The sequence below is a fragment of the Oncorhynchus tshawytscha genome, linkage group LG03 (assembly GCF_018296145.1).
Source record: "Oncorhynchus tshawytscha isolate Ot180627B linkage group LG03, Otsh_v2.0, whole genome shotgun sequence".
Taxonomy (NCBI): Eukaryota; Metazoa; Chordata; class Actinopteri; order Salmoniformes; family Salmonidae; genus Oncorhynchus; species Oncorhynchus tshawytscha.
Genome location: NC_056431.1, coordinates 36,874,567 through 36,893,228, shown reverse-complemented (window position 1 = coordinate 36,893,228; position 18,662 = coordinate 36,874,567).

Here is an 18,662-nt window from a genome sequence, read left to right as displayed (position 1 = left end):
CAGAGGAAACTCTGGGTCTTCCTCTCCTGAGCCAGTTTCATCATAGCGTTTGATGGTTTTTGTGACTGCACTTGAAGAAAGTTCTTGAAATGTTACGGATTGACTGACCTTCATGTCTTAAAGTAACTATGGACTGTCGTTTCTCTTTGCTTATTTGAGCTGTTCTTTCCATTTTATGGACTTGGTCTTTTACCAAATAGGGTTATCTTCTGTACACCATCCCTACCTTGTCACAACACAACTGATTGGCTCAAACACATTAAGAAGGAAAGAAAGTCCACAAATTAACTTTTAACAAAGCACACCTGTTAATTGAAATGCATGAAGCTAGTTGAGAGAATGCCAAGAGTGTGCAAAGCTGTCATCAATCAAAGGATGCTACTTTGAAGAATCTCAAATATATTTAGATTTGTTTAACACTTGATTGGTTACTACATGATTCCACATGTGTTATTTCATAGTTTTGATGTCTTCACTATTATTCTACAATGTAGAAAAAGTGAAAATAAAGAAAAACCTTGGAATGAATAGGTGTGTCCAAACTTTTGACTGGTACTGTATTTACTTATGGTGCTGCCTAAGCCAAACAATTTGTCTTTTAAATTATCTGAGCAAAAAATATGTAACTTAATCAGTCATACAAAAGTTATACTTAAACCTGGACTGGTTATTCAGTAGATTAGTAAGAATGGCTCACCCCTTGTTCAAAAATGTCATTTTTCCATATCCAGATTACAACCTCTCACTTCCAGTTAATTGAAAATGGAACCTTGTTTAAAATATTTCCCTTTCTAAAGCAAGTCATACAAACCTGGTTGCAATTCCAGTTTCATTCTCCAGAAAAGATATAACATTTATTACAACAAATATTATAGTTAAATTCAGATATAGTAATAGATTTTTTAAAAACCATTCTTCATGGATAAAAAAGGAATTACCTTTGTTAATGATATTATGAATAGGAACGGTAGTTACTGTATCTAGCTATGTAGTTATCTAGCTAGCCAGCTAGCTAATAATTATAGCTATGGGGATCATAGCAAGGGAGCTACAGTAACTAGCTAGTTACATTTTACTGGTGAAATAACAATCCTGCAACAACCCTCTCTGGCTGGCTAGCTATAGATTGAATCACTAGCCAGTTCATTTTAGCTCTGAATAATGCCTAATGACAAATGCTCTTCAAATTGTCAATATGGGCATTTTATGTAGTATAGCTATCAAATAAAGCATGAATATCATAAAAATATATTTTTATTTATTTAACTAGGAAAGCCAGTTAAGAACACATTTTTTATTTACAATGACAGCCTGAACAAGGAACTGCCTTGTTCAGGGGCAGAATGACAAATTTTTACCCTGTCAGCTCTGAGATTTATTTTGAATTAAAAAAATATATATATATATTATATATTTCACCTTTATTTAACCAGCTAGGCTAGTTGAGAACAACTTCTCATTCACAACTGTGACCTGGCCAAGATAAAGCAAAGTAGTGCGACACAAACAACAACACATGGAATAACAAACATACAGTCAATAATACAATAGAAAAAGTCTATACACAGCGTGTGCAAATGAGGTAGGATAAGGGGGTGAGGCAATAAATAGGCCATAGAGGCTAAATAATTACAATATAGCAATTAAAAACTGGAGTGATAAATGTGCAGAAGATGAGTGTGCAAGTAGTGATACTGGGGTGCAAAGGAGCAAAATAAATAAAATAAATAACAGTATAGAGATGAAGTACTTGGATGGATTTGATCTATCAACCTTTCAGTTATAGGCCCAACGCTCTAACCACTAGGCTAACTGCCGCCCCAAAATCTAAATCAAGTAACTTAGTCTAGCTAACTACCTTGCCTCGTTTTGACTGACTGTCTACCTCATTTTGACTGACTGTCTACTCAACTTGTTATAAAATAGTAATATTATAATTAGCTACCATCATAAAAACACATTGTATACCGTTTCTTACCTTAATTTTGTCGATCTGGTCTCAATGAAAGAACAGTGTCAAAGTTGTGAGAAATCTTTCAGGTCCAGTGGAGGCGAAGTGCCTCCCGGTGGCAGCATTCACTTTCAGTCGCCGTGCCAAATCTCACAATTTGCTAAATCCTGCCAATGACGCATTGGCATCAGTTGTTACTATGGCAATTCAAGATGGTGCTACCCATACCTCTAATAAACGTTGTTCAAGATCAAAATCCTAAACATATAGGATGTTTCTATGTTAAATACACGTTTAGTATTAGTGGATTGACAATATCTATTTCCTTAGCTTTACTTCCTAAAGTGTTTCCATTGGCCAATGTGGTCAAGCACCGTTTTGTGTTCTGTAATTGGCTTCAAATGGTTTCATCACGAAGGTAAATGTTGCTTCCCCACTGTGACTAAAGCCTCTCAGAAATGCATAATCGTGCAAAATTGCAAAGTTGGCACCCTACAATCAATTCGAAATGCATTACACTGAGATGTTACCAAATCTGAGGATGTTTTCCCAATCCACCTACAGATATAGAATCTTAATTTGATCACCCTGTAGCAGGATAACTTTCATGCAATGCAGGACATTTAAAAATGTTAGTGTAGTTGATGTTTAGAAAGGATTTGGAAGTTTGTAATTTCCTCTTTGTTAATTTGATTTTCTCATATAAAAAAGGTATCAAACCATACAATGATTTATAATCCACATAATAATTCACATTTCCTGTTGCTGCTGTATTTCATGCTGTAGCAAACTGGCACAAATTAAGAACCTACATCTGTATTAGTATAAGAACATTTAAATTCACATTTGTCAGATTAGTATAGTGATATTTCAGTCTCAACAACAGTTACAACATTGGGTAAATTATTTCCAGATGTTTTTTGAATGAGACGAGAGAAGAGGACAGGAAAGGACTGAGACAGTGTCACAGCATACAAATCGATTAAAGTGTTTAAGAACCACCCACATTCTCAGACAATTACAGAGACAGGACAACATCAACTCGGTGTGTCCAGGCAAACTGTCTGACCATGCAAACGTAGAACTCAAATACTTCAAAGAGATGACGGAAAAACTAGATTGGAAACATCTGAATGTTAGACGTAATTTCAAAATGTGTTGACCATTTGTGGCTAAGTGAAAGAATTCTGTCTGAAAGAAAAACCTTTTGGAAGCGTTTGAGACTTGAGCATCTATTTAAAAGTGTTTTTGTTATTATGATCTAAATTAATCAATTACGATTTTGGGTAATGCGAATGTTTAAGAATCATGGATGCAGGCTCTCCAGGAGTGAGAGACATAATCCTGGTTGGTTTTATGGAGTGGGAAAATCACAGAAATTGGAAGGAAATTAAACACTGCACTGTTAAAAGGCAAAAAAACAGCACATTTGCTGAATTAAGGCTAAGGGATGACTCATTTCTAATAGGGATATCATGTTTATGTGAGTGCAGAATAACAGCCAAAGGACTATAAAACATTCTGGTTAGTGTCTCAGTCTACCCATCTCCTCAAAAATCTATAGAACCTCATAATTGAAAAATTGCACACAGGGCAAAAACAGGAGTGGGGCCATGTCAGTCCTGGCTTGTTTCAAGCCACAAGGAACTGTTTTGATTAACCCGGCAAGAACAGAGCTAGAAGGCTAAATTCCCTGCGGGAAAAAAAATGACTCCATTAACTGACTTCCAGGTCATGTGACAGCCTTCTTCGCTACTACTTCACTTCTTGCGATCGGCCATATTTGTGCAGAGGTAATTGAAGAGGGTCAAGCAGAGGGTCTATAGTTTTTTATTTCTTTTTTAGATGAAGCAGCCACCCTGAAGTGGACAACTGAATACCCCATAATTTATGCCACGGCTTCTCAAAGACAGTCTCATTATTTTGGTTACTATAACAACAACAAAAAAGCAGTTTTGCTTAAAGGGGTAATCTGTGATTGTGACATACATTTCTTGGACTTTTAAATTAATGGTATTGTAGAGACCCTAATGAAAAACCTAGTGACCTTGTCAAGGGATTCAGACCTCTTGATGTAATGGTTAAGATGTTTGGTTGACAATCGCAGGACCTGGGTTCAAATCACAGTTGGGGCTACTCCCAAATTTGCTATATCTTTGTGTGATGGGATTTGGTACCGAGAAGCGTAGGGACGCAATCTCCCGAAGGAAGTGGGTAATATAGCTGCCGTAACACAACATCAAGTAACCTTGTCAAGAGTTTTGGACCTCTTGACGTAACAGTTAAGGTGTTGGCTTGACAGTCGCTGGCCCTGACATTACTCCACACACAAGTCAATCTGCCCATTACTCTATCCTCCTGATTCTTGCTTATAAGCAAAAACAAGAAGTACCAGTGACATGCTTAATACAAAGTGGTCCGATGAAGCGTATGCTAAGCTACAGGGCTGTTTCACTAGAACAGAATGGAATATGTTCCGGGACTCATCCGAGACCATTGATTGAGTCATAGCCGCGGGGAAGTAGGGGTGCTGAAAGTGTTGCAGCACCCCCTGATAAATCAAAATCACAGAGCAAATACATGTTAGAATCACCTTTGGCAGCGATTACAGCTGTGAGTCGTTTTGGGTAAGTATCTAAGCGCTTTGCGCATCTGAAGTGTACAATATTTGCACTTTATTCCTTTCAAAATTCTTAAAGCTCTGTTAAGTTGGTTGTTCATCATTGCTAGACAACCATTTTCAAGACCGATTTATGTCAAAATTGTAACTAGGCCACTCAGGAAAATTCAACGCCATCATGGTAAGCATATTTGGCCTTGTGTTTTAGGTTATTGTCCTGCTGAAAGGTGAATTTGTCTCCCAGTGTCTGTTGGAAAGCAGAAGGAACCAGGTTCCTCTAGAGGTTGACATGGAAGTGAAAATTCATTCCTGTCCCAATATGTCATGTCAATTTGATGTCAGGAGAACGCTACTTGCCCTATTGCATAGTGCCAATTGTAAAGTTTGGAGGAGGAGGAACATGGTCTGGGGCTGTTTTTCATGGTTCGGGCTAGGCCCTTTAGTTCCAGTGAAGGGAAATCTTAATGCTACAGCATACAATGACATTCTAGACTATTCTGTGCTTCCAACTTTGTGGAAACAGTTTGGGGAAGGCCCTTTCCTGTTTCAGCATGACAATGCCCCCGTGCACAAAGCAAGGTCCATACAGAAATAGTTTGTCAATATCAGTATGGAAGAACTTGACTTGCCTGCATAGAGCCCTGACCACAACCCCAACGAACACCTTTGGGATGAATTGGAACGCAGACTGCGAGCCATGCCTAATCTCCCAATATCAGTGCCTGACCTCACTTATTCTCTTGCGGCTGAATGGAAGCAAGTCCCCGCAGCAATGTTCAAACAAACATCTAGTGGAAAGCCTTCCCAGAAGAGTGGATGCTGTTACAGCAGCAAAGGGGGGACCAACGCCATATTAATACCCATGACTTTGTAATGAGATGTTCGAAGAGAAGGTGTCCACATACTTCTGGTCATATATTGTACAGTATGTAGTACATTCACTTTCCCAGATGAGACTTTGCCTATCTGTTCTTTTTTTGCATCGTATCTTCTTAATTTCAATATATTGTGTCAAACAAGGTCAGGAGTAAGACATTTCAGTGCGCGAAGGTAATGCCATAGACATGCAGGTAAGAACATATTGACTTAAAAATGAACAATAACTTTGTCTTTCCTTTTAACACAAACAAATGACACCTCAACATTTTCACGTTACATCTGTCCCGTCTACCAATTGTCCAGACCAGTGAAAAACAAGGTAGAGGCATGAATTATCCCACAAAACAGTGACTTTCACATCAGGCAAGTTAATTACACTAACAGTTAAAATGGAGGGTATATCAGAGACATACATTTGGCCAAATTATCTGCTCTCTTCATGAACTTAAAACAACTTATTTCCCAGGTGCTGTCTGGTGGTGTACACGCGAGTGCTACATTGCTTTTGTTCTTTTTTCTGAGGCTGAGTGGTGGCTAATAACAGATGTACTCTTTGATCCATACTTGTGGAACTACTGCATATGGCTCGTTCTTGTCATGCAGGAACTGAGCTACGGCTCATTCGGTAGAGCATGGTACTTGCAAAGCCATGCTCTACCGAAAATGTATGCACTTACTGTAAGTCGCTCTGGAGAAGGGTGTCTGCTAATTAACAAAAATAAATACATCTAGAGGGAGGACTGAGCATAAAGACGACTTACAATTAAAAACGTACAATTTACACTACAATCACACAATACCCAGTGAAACCCTAAGATATTAGGCTAAAGACAACTAAGTTCAAACATGAATTTAATAACATCCTCTTGAATTCACCTGTATTTCACTAGCTAATGTTACAATAATGCTTATGCTAATAGTAGGCCTACTATTGAAACATAAACTGAGTCAGAAATTCACAGGCTTCAGAATTTCCCCCAATTATTTCAGGTTTTTGTTCTCAGTCACACTTAAAAAAAAAAAATTAAATTTTTTTTTTTTTTTACAAAATGCTATGTTCTAAATCCATAACAGTGCTTAATCCACATCAGGGGACCACTTTTGAGGTTTAGATGTTAGGTTAGTTACCCTTTAATTCAAGTGTGCAGGCACATAGCACTATTGTTTGATTAGGCGTTTCTGTACTACATGCGATTGAGTTTGCAAAATAAGTGGCCACTGGTTTGAGGCAGATAATCATGATATCATTCTGACAGGTAGGCTACTTTGTAGTGTGAGAGAAAAATGTTAGTTAAACCGCTTTACTGTTTGTATAATGAAAGATCCTTTAAGGATAAACCTCTTTAATGTATTGCTTCTTACGTTCCAAAAAGTTCATACTTGTGTATGTGTGTGTGGGTGTGTAACCACACACCACTTGGGCAGACAGCAAAAGAAGCTTGCTCGACACAAATTCTTGGAACAGTTGATTTACTTCAGAGAAACGGCATCTAGGATAGTTCCTGTTGTTTAGCACCTCACCAGAGGACTAGAATAAGCAGCTGTTGCTACGTAACGAGACTACCAAATTCACAGTTATTCTGTACCTTTTACCCCAGTTTCGTCTGGTTCTCCACACACGTACACATGCCAAGATCATGTGACTATAAAAGGCTTTTGTACTCCTTGTGAAATCGAGCTCTCGACCTCCCACCTCAGTGTAGGGCCAACCAGCTTCATTATTGTAATTCTTATTAATAAAAATTGATTGTTTCAAGAAATAACAAAGTCTCGCCTTATTGGTTAGAACAGAGAAGGTTTTTGGGAAAGCCAGAAGACGGTTAGGTCTATCATTAGCATCACTATATTTGTCCTGTTCCATAATTGTTTGAAACCTGGATGTTTTACTTCATATTATGAGGCATGTCTTAACTTGCTTCAAAGTAGCCTATAGCCAAAATCCCACCATGTGAAGGCAATTATTTTTTATAAAGACTTACTCATATGCATTCTACTGTTCCATTGATTTTCTTTCAACTTTATTTCATTGTCTTGCAGCCAAAGAAATTATCATAATCATATTAGCAACCCATGATAGTTTTTGCATCTTTAAATCCCCCCTCTTTCTAACAGATATTTCCATCTCTGTCCATGAAACTGCTTGCATAAGCGGTGCACTTTATCATGGTGTTGTCCTGCAAATTGCATTTTGTAACATTCACATGTAGGCCTACTGGAGGGTGTACATTGCTGCACCCAAAATGTGAAGAAATCATAGTTTATCAACATTTTAAGCGAAACATTCCGATCTGTTCCATCAGCCCTAATAATTGATATGGCGTATACCTCCACTACACTACTTTGATACATATCAGTGAGGATTTAGAAATGAGTATACGCAATGCCCACTGAAAAATAAGTGGGTATATAGCTTTACCTGCACATACCTTCCACTACACCACTGGTCATAATATCCATAAAATCTAGAGGTCAAACAAGGAAATGGTTCCAATGGTTTTTTCCCCATTCATTTTTTCCATAGGGGATTTTAGATACATTTAAAATAAGGGCTGTGTAGGGCCTCCCGAGTGGCTCAGTGGTCTAAGGGCTGTGCCACTAGAGATCCTGGTTCGAGTCCAGGCTTTGTCGCAGCCAGCCGCGACCGGGAGACCCATGGAGGCAGCGCACAATTGGCCCTACATCGTCCGGGTTAGAGGAGGGTTTGGCCGGCAGGGATGTTCTTGTCCCATCGCTGTAACTACCAATTGAATACCATGAAAAAGGGCAAGTTGTGCAAGTAAATTGACACAATACCTGTTTGCAAAGGTGTCAGCTAGAGATGATGTGCAGGAGCTTGCAGGGATTTGTAGACTTTCATGATGTCTCCTTTGAAGCTAATTACCATTTTAATTTTCAATCTGAGAGTAGATAGAGACTAATATATTGATAAAAGTCACATTGTTCGAGAGAGAATTACATGCTAATCAAAACGTCGCGCCAGGGTAAGCCTACATGAAACACAGCCCTTATTTTAAGTGTTTCTAAAAAATTAAAAAATGAATGATGGAAAAACAATTGGAGCCATTTCCCTATTTGACAGCTAGCTTATTTTATTCTGTATTGGCTTCGTTCTTTTCATTTAGGTTAGTATTGTGGAGTAACTACAATGTTGCTGATTCATCCTCAGTTTTCTATCACAGCCATTAACCTTTTCATGCGATGAGTTCCAAATATCTCTAGCGGTCGCCCCAGCGTGAGTTTTTTTATGCATGTGATGTTAGAATGTTCTCTCCATTCCAGAATGTGATTGTTACGCAACAGTACGTTTAATCTGCGCTGCCGTCAAACCAAGGCACGCAGCCTGTTTTTATTTATAGGCTGCTTTCAACTTGTCAATTTCAAATTATTTTCTAAAAAGTTTGAATTGAGGTGTGTTCCGCCTCATTCATTCACATAAAAGTAGTTATTTTTTACTTTGGCGGACCAATTAATTTTTTTGACATTTCTGACCCGGGACAAAATTCCCCAAGCACTTCCCAATTGATTGTGTAGATCAAGCCTGCAGACATTTGCCCATCTCCCGTCCTGCACACACGTGTTCACATTTTCCGTCTGTTGCCTGCATCGCAGTCAGAGTCATTCAAAAATCATGTTAAACACTATTATTGCACACAGAGTGAGTCCATGCAACTGACTATGTGACTTGTTAAGCACATTTTTACTCCTGAACTTATTTACTTACTTACTGACTTTATTGTCCCCATGAAATTCACAATACAACTTTCATAACAGTTACATAGCAATAAAAAAAAATGTTTAAAGACTAGCCTGCTGGCCATACTGAGTAAATAGGAACATTAGCCCGAGCTATTTAGAAGGGATATCACACCTGGCACAAATGATTGTCTAGTTCTGTTTTTCCTGCTCAGGTGTGCCCTATACCTGCGCACAGAGGGGAGTAGTTCAAAGTCCGGGTACAGGGGGTGGCTTGGGTCTAAAATGATTTTGTGAGCCTTGCGGAGGGCCCTGACCTTAAAGATCTCATCCAGGCCTTTCTGTTTGACTCCAAGTACCTTGCTTGCTGTGGTGATAATCCTTCCCAGCATATGTCTCTGGCTGACAGTGGCATTGCCCAACCAACAAACAGTATAACAAGTGAAAATACTCTCAACTCTCTTTGTAAAACAGAGTCAGTATAGTACAGTCTATATTAAAAGAACCCAACTTTTTGAGAAAGTACAGTCTCTGTTGGCTCCTTTTGTAGATCAGGTCTGTACATTTACTCCACTGAATCTTATTGTCCAAAAGGACACCCAGGTATTTCTATTCCTCTACAATTTCTATATTCTGACCTCTGATAGATGTTGCAGAGGTAGGTGTTGTACGCTTCCTGAAGTCTATGCACATCTCTTTGGTCTTGTTGGTATTGAGGACCAAGTGTGATTCCTCACACCACTCTACAGTCTATTAGTGTACAAGATGTACAGGAGTGGGGACGAAACACATCCCTGAGGAGAGCCTGTGTTGGTATTGCGTATGTCCGACACTCAGGAAGTCCAACAGCCACAAAACCAGCCCCCCATCTAACGAGAATACCCGAATGAGTCTCTGTGCCAGAATGTAGGGCTGGATTGTGTTGAAGGCAGAAGAAAAGTCAACAAACAGAACCCTGACATGGGATTTGGCACCCTCTAGATGTCTATAGACCATGTTAAGGAGGGTAAGAATGGCATCATCAACTCCTCTGCTAGGCTGATAGGCAAACTGAAATGGGTCGAGAAGCTTCTGGGTGACGCTGAGAATATGACTTTTCACGAGTTTCTCAAGGCATTTCATTACTAAGGATGTCGAGGCAACAGGGAGGTAGACATTCAGCACAGAGGGATTAGATGCTTTAGGAATTGGTATAATTATTGAGTTTTTCCACAATACTGGCACGTGTTGCTGGCTGAGTGAGGATTGGAAAATGTCTGTAAAAACACCAGCCAATTGTTCAGCACAGTGCTTTAATTAACACAAGTCCACTTATTTTTTCTGGGCCAGGGCTTTTGTATATGTGTTACATCCCCTGAACAACTTTAAAACATCAGACTGTTTAACAACAACACTCTCAAACATTTGTAATGATGCTTCCATTTGTTTTACCTCCAACAGAAAGTTGTCTGATTCAAATCTTGAGAAAACATTCAGTTCATTCGCCATGTTCTGGCCCTCATATCTCCCAAGGTCAGCACTGGTTTTTCCCCTGCCTATGTGGGGGGTACTAGCCATGGATTTAATCCCTTGCCAGGCCACCCTTGTGTTTCCTGAGGAGAGGGTCCACTCCACCCTTTGCTTGTATGCCTCCTTGTCCACTAGTATCTGTCTTTTGATCTAATGTTGTACATCTCTTAAAGCATGTCTATCACCCTCAGCATAAACTGCCTTTTTCCTATCAAGTAGTGATTTTAGATGTTTTGATACCCAAGGCTTATTGTTAGGGAAGATTTTACAGGTTTTAGTAGGCACAACTGACTCAACACAGAAGTTTACAGCATCTGTGAGTTCATCAAGATCAGAGCTGCTGTCCTCAAATACCTCCCACATAGTACAGTCAAAACACCCCTCAATTGTCTCAAGTGATACTGTTGTCATTCCAGATCTCAACAGTTTAACTGTGGGTTTCTCCCTCTCCAGGAGCCGACAGTAGGTTGGCCTGAGGTAGACCACATTGTGGTCAGATGTCCCCAGGAGGGGTCTGGTGGTGGCAGAAAACACATTTGGTATTGTCCCATAGCACAAGTCAAGAGTCCTATTTTTCCTAGTGTGACATTTCACATAGTGGTGGTATGTGCGCAGGACTTTGTGACAGATTATAAATAATCTCTGATGCCTTTGTTATACTAGCTTTAGGTTGAATGTACACAATGGTAACAAACAATTGGGGGAACTCACGGGGCAGATAGTAGGGTCGCAGTGACACAGAAAGCAGTTCAATGTCGGGGGTACAGAGTCTCTCTCTTACCAGGATTGATTTACACCACTGGTCCCTGACAAGCAGGCAGACACCCCCGCTGCGAACACGTTCCGCTCTGACCAGAGTGAAGCCTGGCAGGCTCCACTTCTCTGTTCGGCTCCACTTCTCTGTCCGGGACTCTGTCATCCAGCCAAATCTTAGTAAATGCCAGCAAACAGGCCTCCCGTTTTCCCCCTCAGTGACCTGGCATTAATCAGCAAGGTGGTGTGCAAGGGAAATTTGTTCTTTAATTTTTTAAAGTCTTTGTCTGATTTCCCTGTGTTTTCCACGTTTGTATTTGGGCCATCCATGGGCCATTGGGATATCCATCGCGTTTGTGTTTGAGCTGCATTGTAGTAAGAACTCCCTGCTGTATTGGAATCCGCTGCCAGCAGCGTTTTCATAATTTGCTCTGTTTGTAGCGGGTATGTACACGATCAACAAGATCAGTCCAACACCCCACCACTGTGAATCCACGGTTGGCAAATTGTTTTGTAAACTAAGTGTACAAATTAAAAACATAAAAGAACACCAAACGCCACGCCACGCCCCACCAAACGTCACACACACTGCAGGATGCAACAGAGCCGCGCCATAACAAAGGCGTTGAATAGTTATTGACTCAAGACATTTCAGCCTGTCATTTTGGATTAATTTGTAATAATGTCTAAAAACACAATTCCACTTTGACATTATGAGGTATTGTGTGTAGGCCAGTGACACAAAATCTAAATGTAATACATTTTAAATTCAGGCATAATACAACAAAATGTGGAAAAACTCAAGGGGTGTGAATACTTTCTGAAGGCACTGTACATGAATTACCTCGTACCCATGCACATCAACTCGGTACTGGTAGCCCTTATATACTGAACAAAAATATAAATTCAAAATGTAACAATTTCAAAGATTTCACTGAGTTACAGTTCATATAAGGAAATTAGTTGATTGAAATAAATGCATTAGGCCCTAATCTATGGCTTTCACATGACTGGGAATACAGATACGCATCTGTTGGTCACAGATATCTTTAAAAAAAAGTGGGGACTTGGATCACAAAAGCAGTCAGTATCTGGTGTGACCACCGTTTGCTTCATACAGTGCGGCACATCTCCTTCTCATAGAGTTGATCAGGCTATTGATTGTAGCCTGTGGAATGTTGTCCCACTCCTCTTCAATGGCTTTGGGAAGTTGCTGGATATGGACGGGAACTGAAACATGCTGTCATCCACATTGATCCAGAGCATCCCAAACATGCTCAATGTGTGACGTCTGATGAGTATGCAGACCATGGAAGAACTGGGACATTTTCAACTTTCAGGAATTCTGTACAGATCCTTGCGTCATGGGGTTGTGCATTATCATGGTGAAACATGGGGTCATGGCGGTGGATGAATGGCAGAACAATGGGCCTCAGGATCTTGTCATGGTATTGGGCTCATTTTCCATAGCTTATGCCTTCCTATACCATAAACTCACCGCCACCATGGGGCACTCTGTTCACAACATTCACATCAGCAAACTGCTTGCCAACACAACGCCATACACGTGGTCTGCGGTAGTGAGGCCGGTTGGACGTACTGCCAAATTATCTAAAACAACATTGGAGGTGGCTTATGGTAGAGAAGTTAACATTAAATTCTCTGGCAACAGCTCTGGTGGACATTCCTGCAGTCAGCATGCCAATTGCACGCTACCTCAAAACTCAATATATCTGTGTCATTATGTTGTGTGGCAAAACGGCACATTTTAGAGTTGCCTTTTATTGTACCTAGCACAAGGTGCACCTCTATATCATGCTGTTTAATCAGCATCTTGATATGCCACACCTGTCAGGTGGATAAATTGCCTTGGCAAAGGAGAAATGCTCACTAACAGGGATGTAAACTAGCTTGTGCACAAAATTTGAGAAAAATAAGCTTTTTGTACATATGGAACATTTCGGGGATCTTTTATTTCAGCTCATGAGATATGGGACCAACACTTTACATGTTGCATTTATATTTTTGTTCATTGTATATAATGTCTTCAGAAAGTATACAGAACATTTGACTTTTTCCACATTTTGTTATGTTACAGCCTTGTTCTAAAATTGATTAACTTCTTGATGCACCCATCCCGTTAGCGGGATCATTTTCATCAATATCCTCTGAATTGCAGAGCGCCAAATTCAAATTAAATTATTAAAAATATTTAATTTTCATTAAATCACAAGTGCAATATAGCAAAACACAGTTTAGCTTGTTGTTAATCCACCTGGCATGTCAGATTAAAAAATATATTTTAGGCGAAAGCATACCAAGTGTTAATGTAAGGATGTCTCTCTCAGCAGACAAAATATTACAAACAGCTAGCAGCCATGTAGATTGGTCACGAAAGTCAGAAAAGCAATCAAATGAATCGCTTACCTTTGATGATCTTCAGATGTTAGCACTCAAGAGACTCCCAGTTCCACAATAAATGTTCCTTTTGTTCCATAAAGATTATTTTTATATCCAAAATACCTCCATTTGGTTGGCGCTTTATGTTCAGAAATCCACAGGCTCGAGCGGTCACGACCGGGCAGACGAAAATTCCAAATAAAATTTGTAGAAACATGTCAAACGTTTTTTTAAATCAATCCTCAGGTTGTTTTTACACTATATAATCGATAATATTTCAACCGGACTCTACCTTCTTCAATAGGAGAGAGAGAGAAAATGTATTCTCCAAGCTGTTGCGCATGCAAAACGCTGCTGGCACCCATCCAATGACGCGATGTGATCTTTCTCGCTCATTTTTCAAAATAAAAGCCTGAAACTATGTCTAAAGACTGTTCACAACATGTGGAAGCCATAGGAAAAGGAATCTGGTTGATATCCCTTTAAAATGGAGCGAAGGCAGGCAATGGAACAGAGAGCTTTCAGAAAAAAACAGCACTTCCGGGTTGGATTTTCCTCAGGTTTTCACCTGCAATATCAGTTCTGTTATACTCACAGACAATATTTTGACAGTTTTGGAAACTTAAGAGTGTTTTCCATCCTAATCTGGCAATTATATGCATATTCTAGATTCTGGGGCTGAGAAATAGGTAGTTTCATTTGGGTACATTTTTCATCCAAACATTAAAATACTGTCCCCTACCTTCAACAGGTTAAATTAAACAATGTCCTCATCAATCTACACACAATAGCCCATAATGACAAAGCAAAAACAGGTTTTTAGACATTGTTGCAAATTTATGAAAAAACAAAATATAGAAATATTCAGACCCTTTGCTATGAGACTCGAAATTTAGCTCATGTTCATCCTGTTTCCATTGATCATCCTTGAGATGTTTCTACAACTTGATGCAGTCAACCTATAGTCAATTCAATTGATTGGACATGATTTGGAAAGGAACACACCTGTCTATATAAGGTCCAACAGTTGGCAGAGCATGTCGGAGCAAAAACCAACCCATGAGGTCGAAGGAATTGTCCGCAGAGTTCCGAGACAGGATTGTGTTGAGGCAAAGATCTGGGGAAGGGTACAAAAACATTTCTGCAGCACTGAAGGTCCCGAAGAACAACGTTGCCTCCATCATTCTTAAATTGAAGAAGTTTGGAACCACCAAGACCCTTCGTAGAGCTGGGCTGGGCTGATTCCTCACCGTTCTCATGATCATTGCAACTCCACGAGGTGAGATCATGCATGGAGCCCCAGGCTGAGGGAGATTGACAGTTCTTTTGTGTTTCTTCCATTTGCGAATAATCCCACCAACTGTTGTCACCTTCTCACCAAGCTGCTTGGCGATGGTCTTGTAGCCCATTCCAGCCTTGTGTAGGTCTACAATCTTGTCCCTGACATCATTGGAGAGCTCTTTGGTCTTGGCCATGGTGGAGAGTTTGGAATCTGATTGATTGATTTGCTTCTGTGGACAGGTGTCTTTTATACGGGTAAACAAACTGAGATTAGGAGCACTCCCTTTAAGAGTGTGCTCCTAATCTCAGCTCTTTACCTGTATAAAAGACACCTGGGAGCCAGAAATCTTCCTGATTGAGAGGGGGTCAAAAAACGTATTTCCCTCATTAAAATGCAAATCAATTTATAACATTTTTGACATGCATTTTTCTGAATTTTTGTTGTTATTCTGTCTCTCGCTGTTCAAATAAAGCTACCATTAAAATTATAGACTGATCATTTCTTTGTCAGTGGGCAAACGTACAAAATCAGCAGGGGATCAAATACTTTTTTCCCTCACTTTATGTATGTGTATATATATATATACAGTTGAAGTCAAGTTTACATACACTTAGTTTGGAGTCATTAAAACTTGTTTTCAACCACTCCACAAATGTCAAAACTATCGTTTTGGCAAGTCGGTTAGGACATCTACTTTGTGCATGACCAAATTAATTTTTACAGCAATGGTTTACAGACAGATTATTTCATTTATAATACACTGTATCACAACTCCAGTGGGTCAGAAGTTTACATACGCTAAATTGACTCTGCCTTTAAACAGCATGGAACTCTTGAAAGGAGTCGCACAACATGGGAAAACATGGATCTAATTCTTTCTCCATGAGAATGTAATCTTGAGTTGGTTTTCGGTTCTCCAACCCTTGTTTTGGGGTGCAGCAGGGTCCGGACAGGTGAAGATATTTTGTCCCGATATTTTCCTGGTGTTTTCTTGAGCAGCTCTAACTGTATTTTCTGTATTAACAGCTGTTATCTCTTTATATCCCCGTACGCACTCCGTTTGTATAACTGATGTACAACATATTTGACAAAACAGTGGTGATCCAATGGATGGTTTTTGTCTGCACAAAAGGTTTTACACAACCATCGTGGAAACTCTGCACAATGGTTGTGTAAAAAATGTTACGCCGACAATTTGTTGTATCACAACCATTGTGTTAAATGTGTGTCTCATCTCTCACAAAACATGGGTAAATTACTGCCACAAGCCCTTTTTACTGAGCTTTACAGGCTATTAGGTAACCTATGCCTTGTACTGAAAACATTTATTTTTGTATTTTTTTCCCCTTGAGGGAAAATCAGTTTGGGAGTAAAACATGGTATTTCCAGCCCCTTCAGCAAGTCCCTCATATTCACTTTTTGTGCATCTATCTGACTTCTATCCAAGATTGTGCTTTCTTACCCTGTTACCAATGACTACAGACGACTACAGTTCATTTGGGGTAAGTAAAACAGAATATACAAGGTTTAGCAGGATTGGCAACAACAAAACATATCATTTTTGTTTTGCATACTGCAACATCTGCATTGGTTAAACTGGAAGACTTCAAAGATCATGTTACATGCAGATCATAAATCTCCCCAGCCAGAACCCCCATCTCCCTTGGATCATGGTCGTATTTTTTATTTTTATTTTACCTTTATTTAACCAGGTAGGCAAGTTGAGAACAAGTTCTCATTTACAATTGCGACCTGGCAAATATATATAAATATAATACATATAAAATATGTATAAAACTGCCCCAGTTGCAGATTCAAGCCCATGAAGTCCTGCTACTCCCACTGCCTCTCTCTCCATCTCTCATTCTTTTCCACTATCCAAATCGGCCATGTGCTCCCCTCCCTCTCGCCACTCATCCATCTCTCCCCCACTTTCTCCCACAGCTCTCGTTCTTTCTCACCCTCTCCTAACTCTAGCCTTAGTTTTTTCTCTCTATTTCCAATCTCCCACATCCTCTTGGCCATTCACAGTCCCAGTCTTAGCATACCCTACTCACCGTCCCACATGGAAACAGTTTCACTTCAGATGTGCATGGCCTTTTTTCTGGTTAATTAAAAATAAATCAAAACCCTCCACTCAGGCACCGTGCGTTCAGAGGCTTGCTCCTCTCATATAGTTTTTACACACACAGAGGGAGCGCGAGAAAGAGGTAGAGATTGACTATATCTTGGCACTGCTCATTCGGTACCTGTAAAAAGTGGGAAAATGGCTCTGACAGTTGATCAGTCACAGTACAAACATTTTGGGGCTACCTTAACTCAGATCAGAGGGAAGAGTGCCCCCCACTGGCCATCAAATATGACCTCAAACAGCAACTTGATTATCCTCTCATCCAAGCACTAACCAGACCAGCCCTGTGTATCCTCAACAACTGGACAGCAGTGAAGTGGAGGCTGGGCCTGGCTAGTGCTTGGATGGGAATCCTGAAGAATAATCAAGTTGCTGTTTGACCTCATTTCCTCAGGTAAGCTGGTAAGTACAGGACTAACTGTGTTTCTGCCAGTTTTTTCACCTCTAAAAATATATTTAAAAAACACCATCACCAGAGTCAAACAGTGCCATATATCCCCTTAAATACTATTTACATTGAGTCAATAATCTGAATGAACATTACCATCACAGTTATTCATGCAGGAACTTGGCCAAAGATGACTTAGCCAAAGCTGAATGTGTTTATGATGTTTCATCTGCTTTATTCTTCTAAATAAATATGTATAAAGCAATATTAAAGTTATGAGGGGTGGGGTGTTGTTTACACCTTGCTGTGCCTCTTGATATCTATATATACAGTACCAGTCAAAAGTTTGGACAAATCTTCTCATCCAAGGGGGTTTCTGGATTTGTACTATTTTCTACATTGTTGAATAATAGAGAAGACATCAAAACTATGAAATAACACACATGGAATCATGTAGTAACCAAAAAAGTGTTGAACAAATCAAAATATATTTCAGATTTTAGATTCAAAGTAGCCATCCTTTGCCTTGATGACAGCTTTGCACACTCTTGGCATTTTGTCAACCAGCTTCACCTGAAATGCTTTTCCAACATATGCTGAGCACTTGTTGGCTGCTTTTCCTTCCCTCTGCAGTCCAATTCATGTCAGGTGATTGTGGAGGCCAGGTCATCTGATGCAGCAATCCATCACTCTCCTACTTGGCCAAATAGCCCTTTCACAGGCTGGCCTGGAGGTGTGTTGGGTTATTGTCCTGTTGAAAAACAAATAATAGGCCCACTAAGCACAAACCAGATGGGATGGCGTTTCGCTGCAAAATGCTGTGGTAGCCACACTGGTTAAGTGTGCCTTGAATTCTAAATAAATCACTGACAGTGTCACCAGCAAAGCACCCCCACACCATCACATATCCTCCTCTGTGATTCATGGTGGGAACAACGCATACAGAGATCATCCGTTCACCTACTCTGCTTTTCACAAAGATACGGAGGTTAACATCACAAATTTAGACTCATCAGACCAAAGAACAGATTTCCACTGATCTAATGTCCATTGCTT